Source organism: Cupressus sempervirens, chromosome 10, assembly GCF_028749045.1.
Source record: "Cupressus sempervirens isolate cs-2001-9-10 chromosome 10, ASM2874904v1, whole genome shotgun sequence".
NCBI lineage: Eukaryota > Viridiplantae > Streptophyta > Pinopsida > Cupressales > Cupressaceae > Cupressus > Cupressus sempervirens.
Genome location: NC_143127.1, coordinates 813,520,097 through 813,538,313, shown reverse-complemented (window position 1 = coordinate 813,538,313; position 18,217 = coordinate 813,520,097). Strand labels below are relative to the sequence as shown.

Sequence of the window (18,217 nt, the reverse complement as noted above, 5' to 3'; positions counted from 1 at the left end):
TATCCCCATTGTAGCTTTCTATGCCAATAGGTCAACAAAGGTCAGTATGAACCGGCTCCAAGACTTCTTCAAAAAAATAGTTTTTTCTTTTGAAACCTATCTTTCTCATCTTTGCAATTTGACAATTCCTGCACATGCCCATATTAGGTTTCCTCAAACTAGGAATACCTCTCACTCTTTTATTCTTTCTTATTTTGATCAAGTTATCAAAATTCATATGACACATTCTTTTATTCTTGTTTCCTTGATATCAATCCCTTATATATTTCAAGATTCTAGGGTTTGAATCAAAGCACAGGAGATGTCATATATGTATTTTGTCTAGGTTTCCATTGGGGTTTCTTCTGTCATCTTTCCCTCTGAGTTGTCTAGGTGGGAATAAAAGAAAAATGTAATGGATTCAATCAAACTAGGCATCTATGATTTGGGAGGGAAAGTTTTTGCATATCTTAGATGAGAAGGAGAAATAGTCATATTCATAAAAACTCTAACTCTAAGATCTATTCAGATTGAATGGAGGAGATCATACTCATATATGGAGAAAATATAGTAGAGACACATCAAAGACTAAGACTAAGGATTGATATACGAATTGTAAAAATAAGATAGAAGTGAAATCAGTTGGATACAATACAAAAAAAATGTAGAAATAGTGAAAGAACCAAGCCAAAGGTGGAAAATATGGAAGTTGGACTCAATTTAATGAATCTAATGCATCTAATTATCCACATAGCTAAGTTGAAAATTCAATTGAATGAAAGAGGGCATGTTATTGGCTAGTTGAAAGTCAGATGATTACTTATCATATTGGGTCCTATTCAAATATTAAATGCAAGTTAGATGCCTTTAGTTGTTAGATCAAAGAAGATTTGTGGAGATCATTAGGTTGTTATATAAAGATGCTCAATCATTATTTTATGTGACATAGCAACATGAAGGCACGTGTCCAATGGGTCATTAGTTTTTATGAAGCACAGTCAGAATCTAGTCATGAGGTGCCATGGAGTAAAGAGGTTCAACATCATAATTTCTAAGTAATAAAGTAATGCCACCTCTCTGCCACATGGAGGCCATGGTGTACATAGCTAGAAAGAGGGACCCACACCATGAAATAAAGAGACCTAACATCATTTTGTTATCACCATCATATCTGAAAGAGATTGTCACTATCTCACTATGTGAAGTTGCTCAATCATTATTCTATGCAACATAGCGATGATTCAACATGTGGAACTGTGGGGGTAAACTTAGTTTGTGAGCCACAAAAGGTAAATTGATTATAGATTGGTATACTATAATTAGATAGATTCTCTAACAGTGACAGAGGTGGGTTAGTTTTGCAAGCATCCTGAGATCTTAAAAGATCAACACTTCTCCCTATGTCACTATGGAGAGATGCATAGAAATTAGTCTTAGTGACAAAGCAACAAGAAGACATGTGTACTCAATGGACCCATGGTAGAAAATATAAAGGAAAATTTCAATCATGATCATTAATTTGATATTGAGGGCCAAAATTTGAAAACATAGTGACTGTTGTAATATGAAATATATGTATTTGGCATGCAACAATAGAAGATGAGGAAAACAATGTTATCATAGGTTTTTTTGAAGATTGCAACAAGCTAAAAAGTCATCAAGTGTTTTCAAGAATATCTCTAATTCAAAATCATTGATTGACAAGATGTCACTTGGCCATATTATTGAATAATATAATATTTTGTCCTTGTTTTATTTTCTATTTATGACTATTGCTCTGCCAAAATTAGAAAGGATAACAACTAGCTATAAATGTAACCTCATTTGATAATTCAAAGGTCGCCAAACTTGATGGTGAATGAGTTTGTAATTCCATTTACTTTTTCTTTACTGGTTATGTTTCATTGCCCATTCTTAGCTTAGTTCTATATAACGATTTGAAGGGCAATTGTATGTGAACCTATGATAATTAGGTGGATTCCATTTCATTTTAATGTTTGTAGAGAAAGTGATTCCATTTACTTTCCTCATCTATGATTTTTCTTCCTCTCTTATTCATTTTATATCACGTTAGATAGTTTCATCGGGAAATGAAAGATAAATGTATATGAATCTAGTATTTATTGGTTGGATTCCATTTCATTCAAGGATAATGGTGAAATAAATTCCATTTACCCTCATTTTCTTATCTCTTCATTCCTCTTTTTCATTTAGATGGTAAATATGCACTTAGAAGTAGGAGTAGATGTTAGAAGAACTTCAAAGTAGCTTGTGATATCCATTCTATTGGGTGTTATAAGTTGCACAAATCTATTTATGTCTAGAGTGTTTGTACTTATGAACATCCTAGTTTATCCTTTCCTGCTCTCAGTTTAGGAGCATACCCCATATCCCAATGATCTATTAGAAACATAATTCATTGCATATATTGCATATAGGGACCCGTACCTTACAATTCAGAGGGAAATGATTTAACACATACACTGACCCATTTATTGGTAACATACTTTTGTTTCCTCACATTTTGGGCATCTACAGTCAAAGTAAAGCCAAGTTAGCAAGAGCAAAAAATTGTTAACCAACAATGCCATAACCAACTTTCTTCTACTTGATCTATGAAACTATTACCACATTTTGTTTTCCCCGCCAAATTTCAAAATTCAAATGTTACCCCGCCCAACGGTCACCTCCCCAATTAGTAATATTTTAATGCCCATGGAAATATTGAAAAATACCAAGTTCCAAACCTTATAACATATTTTTTGCAACCTGTAAGCTCTCTGTCATTAGATCAAAGGAGATCAACGGATGGCACCATCACGCTATGGAAAAGATGCACGATATTTACGATAGCGAGATGGCGCCCTAATGACACGTTACCATGGTGGGTCCACATTCAGCGAACAGGTTACAATGAAGGGCGGATCAAAAAATTTTTGTGACATCGTAGGCGCTATGTCGCTATCGCGTGTTAACTGGGAAATCTTCAAAGCGACATAGCGCCTGATGGAAAGTCCAAATGGCGGGAAGGTCGCATCGTCAAAAAAGTTATGCTATGGAAAAGATGCACGATCACACTATGGAAAAGTTCTGCTATGGCACCATCACGCTATGGAAAAGATGCACGATATTTATGATAGCAAGATGGTGCCCTAATGACACGTTACCATGGTGGGTCCACATTCAGTGAACAGGTTAGCATGAAGGGCAGATCAGAAAAGTTTTGCGACACCGTAGGCGCTATGTCGCTATCGCGTGTGTTGGCTAGGAAATCTTCAAAGCGACATAGCGCCTGATGGAAAGTCCAAATGGTGGGAAGGTCACATCGTCAAAAAAGTTCTGCGATGGGTGGTTAGTTTTACGGTGGGCCGAAAAGTCCAAACGGTGGGCAGGTCGCATCGTCGAAAAAGTTTTACGGTGGGCAATTAGTTTTACGGTGGGTCGAAAAGTCCAAAAGGTGACAAGGCGCCATGTCACCATCAAAAAACTAATGAGTTTTCTAATAGCGACATAGCACCTGGTCAATCGAAGGTTATTTCTATGGTGATTCCTAGTGTCAGTGGCAAGGTTGGCAGCAACGGAAGAGATCAACGACGAGAGCTTCAAGCAAGTGGTTGGGTCCCATTTCATACCTCATCTGCCCAGTTGGCAGAGTTCGATGCCATGATGGAATCAGAGGGAGCCATGTGCAAGAGAGAGGACATGTCATTAGTTGGGCGCTCTGGCCCTATGGGAATTTGACCTCAATTTTCTCATAGCGACATGGCGCCTAGTCGACACGTGGTCGCTTCGTGGGGTCAAGTCTTGAGTCTTCCAGGGTGGTGCTTCATTGGACCAATGAGGAATGACCACCTATGCCAAGTCAGAACATAGATGTGTCATGGGACCAGATCTTCAACATGGCCAGCGCAGTCAATGGTTAAGTCTGCCACCGTCAAATCTGCAGAGATCAAGGGCAGGCACCATCGTGCTATGAGAAACTACTCGAGAGATAACATTGGTGACATAGCGCTCGAGCACCACGTGTCCTAGTAGGACAATATTTTCATGAAGCTAGCGCAGTAAATAAGGATAGATCGTTCATGGCCGTTAGATCAAGTCAGATCGATGGCATGCGCCATCACGCTATGGAGAAGTTGCACAGGATTTACAATAGCGAGTTGGTGCCTGGTGGACACGTGTCCTCGTGGGACCAGGTCTCGCCAAAGAATGTATGTTAAAGATGGTTAGGTGTCGTTCAAGCATGATGTGGTTGCTGAGGTGACGCTAGGTATGAGGGGCCTAGGGTAAGAAGCAAGTACGACACATGACGAGTCTTCATGATCATCAGATCTACAGAGATCAATGAACGGCGCTGTATCACTGTGAATAAGTTGCACGATGTATATGTTGGCGACATAGCGCCCTAGTGACATGTGTCTCACTGGCCTGGTCGAGATTAACGGTCGGTGACTGGCAGTTAGTGTAACCGTCACAGTTAGTATTAATATTTGAAGGGTGGGGCCATTAGTTCAATAAAGGTGGTCAACCGCCGGAGGACTTCCAGGGTGGCAAAAAAAAAAAAGAGTATCATTGGCCCACATGGCCTAGTTGGCTTGTATAGCCTGGTTGACTGTTTAACTTCGACAGATTAATGAGACTAGGAATGATAAGAGATCAAAGTTTTGCCGCAAATCTGATCGTGTGATTAATTGCCACCAACTCAGAATGAATACCAGGTGCAGAAAGAAACTCCATCCATCCAGTTGATCTATTTACTATGTCAGGAATGTTGGGGCACCGTTTCTATCTTCTCCAGGCTCTTTCTTAGAGAAATATTAGATTTTTTGGTATGCAAACCATTTTTAAAATCAGATCTTTGATTGGATTCCCAGGGTGAGAAGTTAATGCCAGTAGATGAGAAGTAAATGTAATGCAAAAATCCTCAGTTATGCCTGAACTATAAAGGCAATTTTGTGATTATTTTCTAGGGTCGACTCCTTTCTTGATTTCTCTTCTACTACTCGCAGGTCTGCAGTGTAAAATTCCCTTTGTCTCTAAGTTGTATAACATTTTGTATCATCTCCTTCAGCCATCAATGTGTATGTGCATTCGTCTTGCTTCTCATTGGTGTATTGTTCAGATCTATGAATGGCATATTGTATCTATTTTTGGCCTACTAGATAATATATAAGTGAAATCCTTTCCTTGTGTTATTCAGTTTGGTTCCCTGATCTGTATGTGGTTACTAATTGATATAAGTCTGGGTGTGTGTGTCTTTTGAATGTTATCTTGGTTCAGTAGTGCATATATGGGCAGAAATAAGTTTGAACACTCTATTTTGGTGCATCACCTCCTTAGATTAGACTAGGTAGATTTGCTTTCATGCTCTTCTTCTCCCTTTTCCTCTCCAAGAATAGATAGGTGTGCCCTGATAGTAAGAGGAAGTCGGCCTTCTCTGGAGACTCAAACTCGCAGTTCAAGTCCCACAGCTTGGAGGTTGTTTCCATGTTTCACTAGGTTTTCCTCGCGCATAGGCCTTGGACAAGGGTGCAAACCTAAGTGACAATAGTTTTTGGCATGCCCGGTGGGACTCTTTTTCAAAAAAAATTTAAAGTCTACAGGTGTCAAGAAGAAAAAGTTTCAGAGATTAATGCTAAAGAGGTAGTGTTGGCTTCAGTATTCAATCCTTTAAGAGGCTGATCCTTTAAAGTACTTGGTGACTCTGAACATCAACAAATCTGGTTCCAGGCCAAAGTTGCAACAATTCATGCCCAGAGCTGAAACAAGGGCATCTTCTAGAGGTAAATTTCAATATCAAGAGCTTTCTCTTTCAAACCCTAGAAGAAGGAGGACTAGAACTTCATTATCACTAGTTAGGGGTGTAATAACAGTTAATATACCTGTAAGATCTATCTCTACTCCTCTTGTAGCTCAAACTTAGCCCAGATTGCCATCAACACTCATCAATTGAACACTTGTTTACATGGCACAGCCAAGAGTTCATGCTGTTGCCACGTTTAATGGTGAAGTCCTCTATTTTTAGCCCAAAGACATGATATGCCAGTATCTGCACTAAAAAGTATACCTGATTTCACTGGTGAAAATTCCATCTCCCCTTTAGAGAATATCTAAGAAGTAGCAAATGTCTGTAATATTCATGGTATCACAGAGGATGATGTTGTTGTCAGACTTCTAGCCTCATCTTTAAAAGGAAAAGAATTACAGTGGTATAGAGGCTTAGCTCATGGTTCTATAACTGATTGGGATGGACTAGGATCAGGATTATGCAAACATTTTGAGGATAAGAGTGACCATTTGTCACTTTTAGAGCAGCTGACTACAATAAAAAGAGCCCCCCATGAATGTATGACTGATTTTAATTATAGACTTCAAAAGACATGGGATGGAATACCCACTACAGTGAAACCTACCCCTAGTAATGCCTTCTTGCATTACCTTAGAGCTTTTAACAATGATATTGCCACTACAATCCAAACTATGGGAGGAGATACCTTGCCTAATGCTTATGAGATAGCCATAAAAGTTGAGAAGATCCTGATACAAGGAGGAAAGTTGGCTCCAAGGCCCCCTATGCCTTTCTTTCCTGATGTTCCCAACCACCAACCAGCAATAGCCCCTCTTCCTACAACTTCTACATCACAAGCCCTTACTCCAATTCCCCAAGCTTCTACATCCTTAAATGGGATAGATGAACTCAAAGAAATGCTCCAAGGTCTAGTGTTGAATACAGATAAAAGAGAGAAGACCCTAGATAAAAAATTGGAAGAGCAGGGGAGAGAGTTGAAGGACCAAGGGAAGAAATTAGAGGATAGTTTCTCTATGATACAAAAAATGAGTAACAAGGAGGTGGCCTTAGAAAGGTAGAAAGCTCAAGGTGGCAAGCCTCCCCAATTTCACTATCAAGCTCCAAATGGTGGTAGGCCTCCTAATTAGTGGAATAGCTCTTTTGATCAGGGTAGGAAAAATTGTCATGCCTCTGCTTCAAGCTCAAATCAGAACAGAGCTATAGTCCCTCAAAATAACTTGGCCCAAGATCAAGATTTATGTCCTTCTTGCAACTATTCTTATACCTATTGCATGTGCTAGAAGGCAGAATCTTATTTGGCCCTGACTGACCAAGAACCTGTAGCAAAGAAACCATACAAGGAAGATCATCCCAAGGAGGCCTCATATATTCAAGGATGTGATGATTGCTCTTTCATGAATCATCAGATTGGGGAGCATTGTAATGTAAACTAGGATTCTGTTGCTCATAACACAGGAAGTAAGAAGAGAGCTATGGAACATGCTGCCCCTCCTTCTCCTAAGCAGGCCTCAACTTCAAGTGCTACACCTCATGCACATGCAGAAAATGAACAAAAAAGTACTTCACAACAGCAAAAGCAAGATTCTAGAAAGAAAGATGCAAGTGATCCTTATGTTGCTCCATCTCAACCTCTCATAAGTGCAGCTCCCAAAGCCTCTACCAAATTTCCTAATACACCTTTCAGTGTGGTAGAGCAAATGAAGAAGACCAATGTGAATATTTCTATGTGGGATGCTGTTGCTACCATACCAATGCAGAAGAGGATGTTGCAGCAAGAGTTAGAGAAGATTGAACCCAAGGATCAACCATCTACCATAGAGAGTGCCACAAGTCTAGTACAACCAGTAGGAGATGTGGAGACAAATAAAAAAGGTTAGACCTCCTCCATTCTATGTTTCTCTTATTATAGGGGGCAAATTAGTCCACAATTGCATGATAGATTCAGGGGCTAGTAGCTCAATAATGCCAAGGTGTGTTGATGATGCTTTAGGAATGAAATATGAGCCATTGTTAGGGATGTGTTACAATTAGATGGTAGTAATATCAAATTTGTAGGTATCCTTAGGAATGTGGAAATGGCCCTACATGCATACCCTGGTTGCACTGTGGTTCAAGACATATCTGTTGTTGAAGTCAAGCCTTATTTTGCCATCTGTCTTTCAAGAGACTTCACTGCTCAAATTGGTGGATTCATATCTACTGATTGGTCATATATGTCATTTAAGACTAGATATGGAGCCAATGCCTCAATCAGAGCAAAACCTCAAGCCCTTCATCACATTGAATCTTACACCCCCAATCCCATCGACATGAATTGCCTTATTCTAGAGATGGATGAAAATGACCTAGTAAATGAGCCTGTCACTTCCATAGTAGAGATTCCTGATTTCTTCTTGGATGAGTGGGAAAATGCATATCAGTTTAAGCCTATGTCAGAAACTCTTGAGACAGGTCTTAGTACATATTGCATAATAGGGAAAGATGCTCAAGTTCCTGATCTTGTTGGGACTAATGATGATATAAATGGAACATGGAGTATGTACCTTGATGGCTCAAGGAATAGAAATGGAGCAGGGGCTAGTGTGATGCTGATCTCTCCTACAAAAATAAGATACTACTTCTCCTTTAGACTCCAATTTAGTTGCACCAATAATGTGGCCGAGTATGAATCCTTGATTCAAGGTCTCCTACTTTCCCAAAAGAGAGGAATTCAAACCATGAGAGTATATGGGGATAGTGAGTTGGTAGTTAATCCAGTGAGAAATTAGAATGTCACCACAAATGGCCTGCTCAAGTCTTACAAACACAGAGTCTGGGATTTTCTTGAGGGTTTTAATGCATTTAATATTCAGAGCATTCCTAGGAAAGAAAATAAACATGCTGATAGACTTGCAACAGTGGGTGAATCTTATGATGTACCAAGGAATCTTGAGGAAGAGAAGAAGAAACAAATAAGGGTGGTAGTGAGGCCTACCATCCCTGATAACAACACTCATTGGTAGGTGTTTGATTCTAATGAGCAAATTGTGAGTTTCTTGCAGAATGAGGTAGAATTCTCAGATAGAAACTAGTCAAGACTGCAAGATTAGTATGGTGATCAGATCATTCATCTCAGTTCTAACAAGTTGCCTAGGGGTCTCATTACCTTGGAGAGTGTCTTTAGTCCTGATGATCAAACAAGAGGCAAAGGAATGAATCTAGCTGCAGAAAAGGATGATTATGCCCCAGTTACAATTGCTGATGGAAAATCTCTAAATATGGGGAAGATATGTTCTGAAACTGAGCAAGAAAACTTCATTCATTTATGTCAAGAATTTAATGATGTATTTTCTTGGACATATGATGACTTAAAAGGGTTTGACATTAGTTTGTTTTAGCATACCATAGATTTAATTGATAAGGCCAAACCAATAAGGAAAAAATAGAGGCCAGTGAATCCTAAGATTGAGCCCCTAATGAGAAAAGAGCTATCCAAGTTGATAGAAGCTAATATAATATTTCCTATCAAACACTCATCATGGGTAGCTAACCTTGTCCCTGTAAGGAAGAAAAATGGAGAAATCAGACTGTGTGTGGACTTTAGAGACCTCAACCAAGCTTCTCTTAAAGATCACCATCCTCTCCCTTCCATGGAGAAAATTTTGTCCAAGGTCAGTGGTTCAAGGAGATTCTCTTTCCTTGATGGATTCTCTGGTTATAATCAAGTGTTGGTTAAAGAATCTAACATATATAAGACTGCATTTACTACTAAGTGGGGCACCTATGCTTATTGCAAGATGCCATTTGGACTAACAAATGCATGTGCCACATTTCAGAAGGCAATGGAGATGGCCTTCAAAAAATTAATTGACAAGTTTGTCTTGGTATACCTTGATGATATAACTATATATTCAAAAAATGTAGAAGATCATTTTAATCATCTAAGGTAGGTATTTCTAAGATGTAGAGAGTTTGGGGTTTCCCTTAACCCAACCAAGTGTGTCTTTGCTACAAGCCAAGGAAAATTATTGGGACACATTGTATCTAAGGATGGGTTGACCATTGATCCAGAAAGGACAAAGGCAATACTTTCCCTTACTCTTCCTAAACACAAGAAGGGGCTGCAAAGTTTCCTTGGTAGGATAAATTTTGTAAGAAGGCTTATTCCTAACCTTGCTACCATGGTGAAACCTCTTACAACTATGCTTAAGAAAGGTATGGTCTTCTCATGGACCAAGGAAGGAAAGGAGAGTTTTGAAGAGATCAAGGTAGCCATAGCCTCGGCCCCTACTCTCATGAACCCAAATTTTGAGAAAGATTTCATCCTCTACACTCTAGGTGGTGAGTCAAGTATCTCTGCTGTCTTGACTCAAACAAATGACAGGGATGAGGAGTATCCCATAGCCTTCTTTAGTGAAGGGCTCAAGGAATATGAGGATAAGTATAGCTTTGTAGAGAAGCAAGCCCTTACAGTCATCAGAGCCTTGAAGAAACTCGAGCACCTCTTATCCCACAATAGGATCCATTTGTTGGTGCCTCATGCCAGTGTAAAAGACTTCCTGTTAAGCAAGGATATTAGTGAAAAGAGAGCTAGATGAATCACTAAGGTAATGGAGTATGATGTTGATATTTAGATTACCAAGCTGGTAAGAGGGAGAGGATTGTGCAAAGAAATGTTATCAGGCCAGGATTCAGATGAAGAGGCTGCTATGGTAATAATAGAGCAGCAGGGGGAAGGAAGTGCTAATGGTCTAAGGAGCTGGATAAATGATATCAAGAGCTTCTTATCAGGGGATGGATACCCTCAGGGATTGGACAAAACCAAAAGGAGACAATATAGACTCTAGTCCATTCCCTATGTTGTAATTGATAGTATCCTATTCAGGAGTGATTTTAATGGGATCCTATTGAGATGCATTAAGGAGGATCAGGCTAAGAGGATGATTAAGGAACTTCATGATGGCCCTGATGGTGGCCATTTCTCTACAAGAACAACTGCATGAAGATCATGAGGGCTGGTTATTATTGGCCATCTCTGTTCCATGATTTTTATAGATATGTTAGAAAATGTGATAAATGTGCTTTCTTTTCAGGCAAACAAAGGCTTGCAGCTCTCCCCCTTTATCCTATTTAGGTGGATCAACCCTTTACCTAGTGGGGGTTGGATTTTATAGGCCCCATTAATCCTCCATCTAGTGCAGGTCATAAATGGATTTTGGTTGCTACGGATTATTTCACTAGATGGACAGAGGTAGTTGCCTTGAAGGATGCCACAGAACCATTAGTTGTTGAATTCCTTGATGGAATTGTATCTAGATTTGGTGTTTCTTTGAGTATCATTTCGGACAATGCCAAGTCTTTTGTTGGAACCCAGATTTGTGCATGGGAAATGAATCACAATATCTACCTGAGCACATCATCAAATTACTATCCCTAGGGTAATGGTTTGGCTGAGTCTTCCAACAAGAATCTGATCAAAATCATGAAGAGGACAATAGAAGACAATCAAAGGGTATGGCATAAGAAATTAAGAACTGCTTTGTGGGCTGATAGGATAACACCCAAGAGATCTATTGGGAATTCACCTTTTGTGCTGGTATATGGTAGGGAGGCCAGACTCCCAATTTCATTAGAATTCCCATCCTTGGAGTTGGCTCATTAGCTGGAATTGATTGAAGATAATGCCATGTTAGTAAGAATGGCAGAGCTAATTGAACTAGAAGAAAAGAGAAATAAGGCTATGCAAACCCTAGAGATACATCAGTAGTAGACAAAGAGGAGTTTTGACAAGAAGGCTAGGGTTAGGACCTTCAGAGAAGGAGATTTAGTTCTAAAGTGGGATTCTGATAGAGCAAAACTAGGAAGACATTCCAAGTTTGACCCACTATGGCCCTTATCTGATTCTTAGATTCGTACCTTCCAGATCCATTTTTTGACTCCATAGCCCAATGGATTTTTTCACAGGCACTGGTCTGATGCATAGCAAGCTTGCATCCCCTGTGAGTCACTAGAATGTTACCACATTTTGTTTGCCTTGCCAAATTTCAAAATTCAAATGTTACCCCGCCCAATGGCACCTCCCCAATTAGTAATATTTTAATGCCCATGGAAATATTGAAAAATACCAAGTTCCAAACCTTATAACATATTTTTTGCAACCTGTAAGCTCTCTGCCGTTAGATCAAAGGAGATCAATAGATGGCACCATCGCGCTATGGAAAAGATGCACGATATTTACGATAGCAAGATGGTACCCTGATGACATATTGCCATGGTGGGTCCACATTTAGCGAATAGGTTACAATGAAGGGCGGGTCAGAAAAGTTCTACATCACCGTAGGCACTATGTCGCTATCGCGTATTAGCTAGGAAATCTTCATAGCGACATAGCGCTCGATGGAAAGTCCAAACGGTGGGCAGGTCACATCGTCAAAAAAGTTTTGCGACAGGCGGTTAGTTTTATGGTGGGCTTGAAAGTCCAAACGACGGGTAGGTCACGTCGTCGGAGAAGTTTTGCAGCAGGCGGTTAGTTTTACGGTGGGCCAAAAAGTCCAAAAGGCAGCAAGGTGCCATGTTGCCATCGAAAAAATCACAAGTTTTCTGATAGTGACATAGCACCCGGTCGGCCAGAGGTTATTTCTACGGTGAGTCCTAGTGTCAGCGACAAGGTTGGCGGCAACGGAAGAGATCAACAGTGAGAGCTTCAGGCAAGTGGTTGGGTCCCATTTCATACCTCATCTCCCCAATTGGCAGAGTTCGGTGCCATGGTGGTGAATCAAAGGGAGCCACGTGCAATAGAGAGGACATGTCATCAGTTGGGCGCTATGGCCTATGGGAATTTGACCTTGATTTTCTCATAGCGACATGGCACTTAGTCGACATGTGGCCGCTTCGTGGGGTCAAGTCTTGAGTCTGCCAAGGTGGTGCTTCATTAGACCAATGAGGAACTGCCACCTATACCAAGTCAAAAAAAAGATGTGTCGTGGGATCAGATCTTCAACGCGGCCATCACAGTCAAGGGTTAAGTCCTCCACTGTCAGATCTACAAAGATCAAGGGCAGGCGCCATCGCGCTATGAGAAACTGCTCGGGAGATAACATTGGCAACATAGTGCTCGAGTGGCACATGTCTCGATGGGACCATATTTTCATGCAGCCAATGTAGTAAAGAGGGGCAAATCATTCATGGCCATCAAATCAAGTTAGATCGACGGCAAGCGCCATTGCGCTATGGAGAAGTTGCACGGGATTTACAATAGCGAGTTGGCACCTGGTGGACACGTGTCCTCGTGGGACTAGGTCTTGCCAAAGAATGTACGCTAAAGATGGCCAGGTGTCATTTGAGCATGGTGCAGTTGCTGAGGTGGCACCAGGTATGAGGGGCCCAGGGTAAGAAGCAAGTATGACACATGACGAGTCTTCATGATCGTCAGATCTGCAGAGATCAACGAACGACACTGTATCACTATGAAGAAGCTACATGATGTATATGTTGGTGACATAGCACCCTGATGACACGTGTCTCACTGGCCTGGTCGAGATTGATGGTCAAAAACTGGCAGTTAGTGTAACCATCACAGTTAGTATTAATATTTGAAGGGTGGCGCCGTTAGTTCAATAAAGGTGGTCAACCACCGGAGGACTTCTAGGGTGGCAAAAAAAAAAAAAAAGAGTATCATTGGCCTGCATGGCCTAGCTGGCTTGTATAGCTTGGTTGACTATTTAACTTCGACAGATTCATGAGACTAGGAATGATAAGAGATCAAAGTTTTGTCGCGAATCTGATCATGTGATTAATTGCCACCAACTCAGAATGAATACCAGGTGTAGAAAGACACTCCATCCATCCAGTCGATCTATTTACTATGTCAGGAATGTTGGGGCATCATTTCTGTCTTCTTCAGGCTCTTTCTTAGAGAAATATTAGATTTTTTGGTACGCAAACCATTTTTCAAATTAGATCTTTGATTGGATTCCCAGGGTGAGAAGTTAATGCCAGTAGGTGAGAAGTAAATGTAATGCAAAAATCCTCAGTTATGCCTGAACTATAAAGACAATTTTGTGATCTTTTTCTAGGGTCGACTCCTTTCCTGATTTCTCTGCTACTACTCATAGGTCTATAGTGTAAAATTCCCTTTGTCTCTGAGCTGTATAACATTCTGTATCATCTCCTTCAGCCATTAATGTGTATGTGCATTCATCTTGCCTCTCATTGGTGTATTGTCCAGATCTGTGACTGGCATACTGTATCTATTTTTTGCCTACTGGATAATATATAAGTGAAATCCTTTCCTTGTGTTATTCAGTTTGGTTTCCTGATCTGTATGTGGTTACTGATTGATATAAGTCTGGGTGTGTATGTCTTTTGAATGTTATCTTGGTTCAATAGTGCATATATGGGCAGAAATAAGTCTGAACACTTTATTTTGGTGCATCACCTCCTTAGATTAGACTAGGTAGATTTGCTTTCATGCTCTTCTTCTCCCTTTTCCTCTCCAAGAATAGATAGGTGCACCCTAATAGTAAGAGGAAGCCGGCCTTCTTTGGAGACTCAACCTCGCAGTTCAAGTCCCATAGCTTGGAGTTTGTTTCCATGTTTCACTAGGTTATCCTCGCGCATAGGCCTTGGACAAGGGTGCAAACCTAAGTGACAACAGAAACAGGAACTTTCACTTAGATCTAAGTAGAATAGATTACCTTTTTTTTAATTGCTAGATACAATTAGATTTCATTTTCCTTTCAATAGCTTGGCCTTCCCATTCATGAATTCTACCTTGAATGCAATGTTATTCAACTAAGCCACATTTAGTAGATTATCCTTTAGTCCTTCATCCCAATAGGATTTGTCACATCTAAGTTCAATGTTTAGTGCAATACAACCTTTTCCTTTTTTACAACATGGTTCGTTATTTCTAAATCTGACATTCCCACCATCATAGTGTTCCATGGGTTCAAACTTTTTTTTTTATCACTAGTCATATGGTGAGACCAACCATTATCAACAACCCATGTATCTTTTCTACTAACATGATAAATAAGTGTCATTTTATCATCTTATTATCTTCACCATCTTTAATAGTAATATAAATCATTTCATCATTATCACTACTATCTAAATCTCGAGCCATGTAACATGAATTCTTGCATTTATTCTTGTAGTCCTTGTAGTTTTTGAAATCCTTCTTGTGTTATTACTTGATGTTCTTTTCTTCTTTTTTTCCTTCTTTTTTTGGACACCTTGTAGTAATGTGACCAACTTCTTCACAAGAAAAATAGATTAGAGGAATTTTACCTATTTATTTTCCTTTTCCTTAAGGGTATTTTTTGTAAGAAGGGCTTCAATGACTTCAAGATCACTATCAAAACTACTATGTTCGATTTCAAATTGTTTGCCTTTATATATTCCATCTTTCTTTTTGAGTCAAATATTGGCTTGAAATGTAGATGCAATTCTTGTGGAATTAGGAATATAGTTGTCATAGTTATCTTACTCAAAGGTTGTCAACCTTCTCACTAGTGCATCCAAAGTTATATCATTCTTGGGATGACATCTCATTTATTGAATAGATGAAACTTTAATTCAATAGATAGGAAGAAGAGTTTTGAGTACCTTGCTGACCACTATTACATCATCAATTTTTCCTCTAGAGGTTGTGATTGCACTAACACTTGCTTTGATTCTTTCATGGTAGTTTGGTATGTTTTCATCATCTCTCTTCTTCGTCTAATCAAAATGACCTCTAAGACTTTCTACCTTGGCTCTCCTCATATTTTCATCTCCTCCATATATATCCTTCCGCTTGACCCACATTTCATGAGAAGTTCCACAATTTTTGACTTCATCAAATTTAGCACAATTAAGAGTAGAAGAAATGTCAATCATCATTATGTTATGATTCTTCTTTTTAGCTATTTCTTCCACAAAAAAAGTTCTAGAAGGTGCCTTATACTGGTTGTTCAAATATTTTAGGCTTGAGTCACTGATAGTTATCGAATACAATTTCATAAGTTCCTTCCATGCCTCGAAGTTATCTTTGTTCAATTTGAGAATTTCGCTTCTATAAGACATCTTGATCTTTAGCTCAGGTCCTTGAAACCTTCTCTACAAGTACCAAAAGCTCTGATACCAATTGTTGGAAATATAAGAGTAGTAAAAAAGAGGGGAGGAGTTAATTAGTTACTATAAAGATAAATCATAGATCCCTTCGATGTTAATACAAATCAAAATCAAAACACTCCTAAAATTAAAATACTATTGAAACTCAATTAACACAAAATAACTTAGTTAATACTAATAATTTATTCTCACTTGGCAAGTACTAAAATATCAACTTTTACTTGGTTAATACTAAACATGTAGATCTTAAGATATTAATTATTATTAACCTTAAATATCTTAGTTGCATACACATAAAGAAAATAACATGAACACAAGAGACACCAAGATTTACCATGCAAATCCAATTTTGGAAAACCACCAATTGCAACTAGTTACTATTTTTCACTCTTTTGAAGTGAGCACTATTATGAGAAAATCCTATTAAAGGTTACAAAACATACTCTTAGGTGTGACCTTGTCAAAGGATTTAATCACCCTGTTTGGAGTGGCATTGTTAGAGGCCTTTAGATACTTCAATCCAAAAATTCCACTTTGTTAGAGGTTTTACAAAATAGCTATTAGGCTAATTTTGTTAAGAGATTTTATTCACTGCTACAATGGTTAAAGAGTAACAGTGACTTGACCTAATTACTAATACAACTCTTTGTTGATTTAGATCTCAATTCTGGCTTGAATACTATATCCTTATAATTGATCAATTATTATCAACACATTTCTTAACTCAACATTGAGTATGATAAAAAAGTGATCATTTGTTTGTATTTTTTATAATCATGATTAACATTTACTCAATAAATTACTAGTGTAAAATAGTGTAAAGGTTTGCATTGGGTTTCAATATAAATATGTAGTTTTTTATGCAACCTTAATTGTTTATTCATAAAATTTTGATTTATCAAGTGATTGATTAGTTTGCTTCATATGTTTCTTAATAAACTAATTTGTTCAATTTTTACATTTGGCTAGGGAGAAAAGTGAAAATGGTGTTTCAATTATTTGGTTATTGATTTAAGTTATTTCTAAACTAAGAAAACTTAATATGTATGAAAGATTTTATTTTAGATATTTGAGGCAAAATGATGGACAATTTAAATCTATTTCACTTTGCAGTAAAAAATAAAAATAAAAATATTGTGTTAACTATGAATGTTTGTTTATTTTGTCTAGTATTAGCATCTATATTTAGTTTCAATTTTAAAGGAATGTCCCCTTCTAATTTAAATATTTTTTTATAGCACATCAAGTTACATTTTGTGGCCTCTTGCAAGAGACTGATTAAAATAATTCTTAGTTTTTGGCACCCATCATTGGGTAGGTGAAGAGAATTAAGTAATTTCTCAAATACAACCATAGATCATTGTGGTCCTTATTATATTTTACTACAACTTAACTCAAAATTAATTGCATGAGATTAGAATGATATACTTCTTTTAAATGCATAATAATAAGTTATTTAATAGTAAAGTAAAGAAATTAAAATTACAACAAGAAAGTCAAGTTTTACTTCCATTGTGTCAAAGTTAGCCTAGCAAAAGAAACTTACACACTTTCTTTTGGAAGCATGAATTCTGATGATATTCCTAAGGGGGACTATTGTAGACATTTTGTCATGATGATATGTTACATTCATGATTGCATTTGTCATTGATGTCAACATAGTAGTTTTATGTGGTATTTGACAAAAGAACAATAGAAAGATCAAGTTAGTATGGACAGATTGTTGAGTACTTTTAGTAGAAAGGTTAAATAGAGATACTACTAAGTTTCTAGTATATGTAGGTAACCTTGAAAGCATAAGATATTAAGTCTAGAAGAAGTTATGCAATTTTTGGTGAAGACTATTCTGAGATAGAGTTTACAGAGACATGTTCTAGTAATCTTGTTATATCTCTTAGCAGAGTTATTATTCTAAGAAGCTAAATTTAAAGATGTAAAGAAGACATGTTGGTGATGATGTGGTTAATTTTTCTCATCATAATGTTATGTGTATGGAATTTTATCGAAGTTGCAAGGAGAAATATTAATGTTATCACTAAGTGTAACATATTCTTAATGTTGTCCTATAATGATTAATTGAGGAGGTGTAGTAGCCAACTCAAGGAATTTTTTTATGGATTTGGTATAAAGGAAGGAAATTTTCCATTACCATGTATATAGAAGAGAAGTGATTACAAGTAGCACAAAGAGATGAATGTGAAGTTAAGTAATGCAAAGTAGAAGTGAAGGAAACTTTATTGCCGAGGTTTTATTATGTGATCTAAAGTTGGATAATTGGATATGAGGTTCATGACTAGTCTAGAAGGTTTGATAGTAATTGATCCAATTGAAAGG

At 38.1% G+C, this 18,217-nt stretch overlaps 1 pseudogene; it reads left to right on the top strand.

The window, feature by feature from the left end:
* Window positions 1-4,061: 4,061 nt before the first annotated feature.
* Window positions 4,062-18,217, top strand: part of LOC149536424 (glycine dehydrogenase (decarboxylating), mitochondrial pseudogene) — a 43,485-nt pseudogene continuing 29,329 nt past the window's right edge.